This window comes from Sapajus apella, unplaced genomic scaffold (assembly GCF_009761245.1).
Source record: "Sapajus apella isolate SASKATOON/1434 unplaced genomic scaffold, GSC_monkey_1.0 scaffold3168, whole genome shotgun sequence".
Classification (NCBI taxonomy): domain Eukaryota; kingdom Metazoa; phylum Chordata; class Mammalia; order Primates; family Cebidae; genus Sapajus; species Sapajus apella.
In genome coordinates this window covers 1-3,891 of record NW_022440094.1, presented here as the reverse complement: position 1 = coordinate 3,891, position 3,891 = coordinate 1, and positions in this window count along the sequence as shown.

Sequence of the window (3,891 nt, the reverse complement as noted above, 5' to 3'; positions counted from 1 at the left end):
ATAATTACAATTTTAAGCTCACACTGATTTCTAATCTGAATAGGCTTGGAATTAAATATATTAGCCATCGTACCAATACTAGCTAAAAACACAAGCTCCCACTCCACAGAAGCATCCACTAAGTATTTCCTAATACAAGCAACCGCATCTATAATCCTCCTAATAGCCTTCTTTCTCAACAACCTATCTTCTGGACAATGAACAATTAACCCACCCCTTAATCAAATTCTATCGACAATAATACTAATCGCCCTAGTAATAAAACTAGGAATAGCCCCCCTTCACTTCTGACTCCCAGAAGTAACCCAAGGCATCCCCCAATCCCCGCTATACTCATTCTTACATGACAAAACCTAGCCCCTGTATCAATTATTCTTCAAATTTTCCCATCAATCAACTTAAATATTCTGTTAGCAATCTCAAGTCTATCAGTTATAATCGGCAGCTGAGGGGGGACTTAACCAAACACAACTACGCAAAATCCTAGCTTACTCCTCAATCACCCATATAGGGTGAATGATAGCAGTACTATTCTATGACCCAAACATTACCATTCTAAGCTTACTCATGTATATCTTCTTAACAACCTCTATATTTACAATTTTCTATTTAAGCTCAAATGTAACAACTCTATCCCACACCTGAAATAAATTCACATGAATAATGCCCATAATTCCAATAATATCTTTAGGAGGCCTATCCCCACTAACAGGCTTTTCTCCTAAATGAGCTATTATACAAAAACTTACAAAATGATAATCTCATCTTTCCTCTTACTATAGCTACATTAACACTAATAAACTTATACTTTTACATACGCCTAACATACTCCATTTCAATAACAATGTTCCCCACGTCCAATAACACAAAAATTAGCTGACAACTGAAATATATAAAGCCAGCACCACTTCTACCCCCACTTATGATTTCTTCTACCTTTTTACTACCTGTAACACCACTAATACTAATAATCTAGAAATTTAGGTTAATAAGACCAAGAGCCTTCAAAGCCCTTAGTAAGTAGATTTTACTTAACTTCTGCACCACCCTAAGGACTGCAAACTTTATTTTGCATCAACTGAACACAAATCAATTACTTTAATTAAGCTAAGCCTTCCCTAGATTGATGGGACTTTAACCCACAAAAATTTAGTTAATAGCTAAATAACCTAGTCAACCAGCTTCAGTCTACTTCTCCCGCCATACAGGAAAAAAAGGCGGGAGAAGTCCTGGCAGCATTGAAGCTGCTTCTTTGAATTTGCAATTCAATATGGAAATTCACCTCAGAGCTGGCAAAAAGAGGGCTATTCCTCTGTCTTTAGATTTACAGTCTAATGCTTACTCACAGTCATTTTACCTTTTTCTACCTATGTTCATAAACCGCTGACTATTTTCAACTAACCATAAAGACACCAGAACACTATATTAACTATTTGGTGCATGAGCTGGGGCAATAGGAACAGCCCTAAGCCTCCTAATTCGAGCAGAGCTAGGTCAACCAGAGAGCCTGATAGAAGATGACCACGTTTACAACGTTATTGTTACCTCTCGCGCATTCATTATAATGTTCTTTATAGTAATACCAATTATAATTGGAGGTTTTAGAAATTGACTTATCCCTCTAATAACTGGTGCTCCCGACATAGCATTCCCTCAAATAAATAACATAAGCTTCTGACTTCTACCCCCATCACTTCTCCTTCTACTCGCATCCTCAACTCTAGGAGCTGGTGCCGGAACTGGCTGAACAGTTTACCAGCCCCTAGCAGGGAATATATCACACCCAGGAGTCTCTGTAGACTTAACTATTTTTTCACTTCATCTAGCAGGTATTTCCTCTATTCTAGGGGCAATTACTTTATTACAACAATTATTAATATAAAACCACCAGCCATAACCCAGTATCAAACACCTCTCTTCGTCTGATCTGTCCTTATTACAGCGGTCCTTCTACTTCTCTCCCTCCCAGTCTTAGCTGCCGGGATTACTATATTATTAACCGATCGCAACCTTAATACCACTTTCTTTGACCCTGCTGGTGGTGGTGACCCTATTCTGTATCAACATCTATTTTGACTTTTTGGGCACCCTGAAGTATATATTCTTATTTTACTGGGCTTCGGAATAATTTTGCACATTGTAACATTCTATTCTAACAAAAAAGAACCATTCGGATATATGGGAGTAGTCTGAACTATGATATCCATTGGGTTTCTAGGCTTCATCGTATAAGCCCACCATATATTCACAGTAGGGACAGATGTAGACACACACGCATACTTCACATCAGCTACCATAATCATTGCCATCCCCACTGGAGTAAAAGTCTTTAGCTGACTAGCTACGTTACATGGCGGTAATGTTAAATGATCTCCTGCAATACTATGAGCTCTGGGTTTTATTTTTCTTTTCACTGTAGGTGGGCTAACAGGAATTGTATCACCCAACTCATCATTAGACATTGTCCTACATGACACATACTATGTAGTAGCCCACTTCCATTATGTTTTATCAATAGAGCAGTATTTGCCATTATAGAGGGCTTTATTCACTGATTCCCACTATTCTCAGGTTATACACTTGACCAAACTTATGCTAAAATTCATTTTACCATTATATTTGTAGGTGTGAATATAACTTTTTTTCCACAGCACTTTCTTGGCCTATCTGGAATGCCTCAACGATATTCAGATTACCCCGATGCATATACTACATAAAAGACTGTCTCATCCGTAGGCTCATTTATTTCACTAACAGCAGTTATTCTAATAATTTTTATAATCTGAGAAGCCTTCTCCTCAAAACGAAAAGTTTCAACCATTGAACAAATATCTACCAACCTAGAATGGTTCTACGGCTGCCCCCCTCCTTATCACACATTTGAAGAGTCTACTTACATAAAAACTCTACACGAAAAAGGAAGGATTTGAATTCTCCAAAACTGGTTTCAAGCCAATCCCATAGACCCTATGACTTTTTCAATAAGATATTAGTAAAATAATTACATAACTGTCAAATAAATTATAGACCAAAAATCTATTAGGTCTACAAAACGCTACGTCCCCCATTACAGAAGAACTCATCACCTTTCACGATCACGCCCTTATAATTATTTTCCTAATTAGTTCACTAGTCCTGTACATTATTTCCCTAATACTTACCACAAAATTAACTCACACTAGCACTATAAATGCTCAAGAAATCGAAATAATCTGAACCATCCTGCCTGCGATGATTCTTATTATAATTGCTCTTCCATCCCTACGTATTTTATATATAACAGACAAATTTAATAAACCCTACTTAACCCTTAAAGCAATTGGCCACCAATAATACTGAAGCTATGAATACTCAGACTATGAGGATTTAGCCTTTGACTCATATTCTACCAGCCTACTTCCTTGAACCCGGCGAATTCTGACTTCTTGAAGTAGATAATCGAACAACTCTACCAATAGAAGCAGATATTCGTATGCTAATTTCGTCACAAGATGTGTTACACTCATGAGCCATTCCATTACTAGGCCTTAAAACAGATGCAATCCCAGGACGCTTAAACCAAGCTATACTAGCTTCCATATGACCAGGACTATTTTATGGGCAATGCTCAGAAATTTGCAGATCAAATCACAGCTTCATACCTATTGTCCTAGAATTTATTTATTTCCCAGATTTCGAAGTATGAGCCTCATACTTATACATCGTATCACTGTAAAACTACCTAGCATTACCTTTTAAGTTAAAGACTGAGAGAACCCCTCTCTCTACAGTGAATGCCCCAACTAGATATTTCACCATGACCAATGGTGATTCCATCAATAGTTGTAACCCTCTTTTATAATATTCAACTAAAAATACTGAATTTTACTTTCCATATTACCCCACCATCAA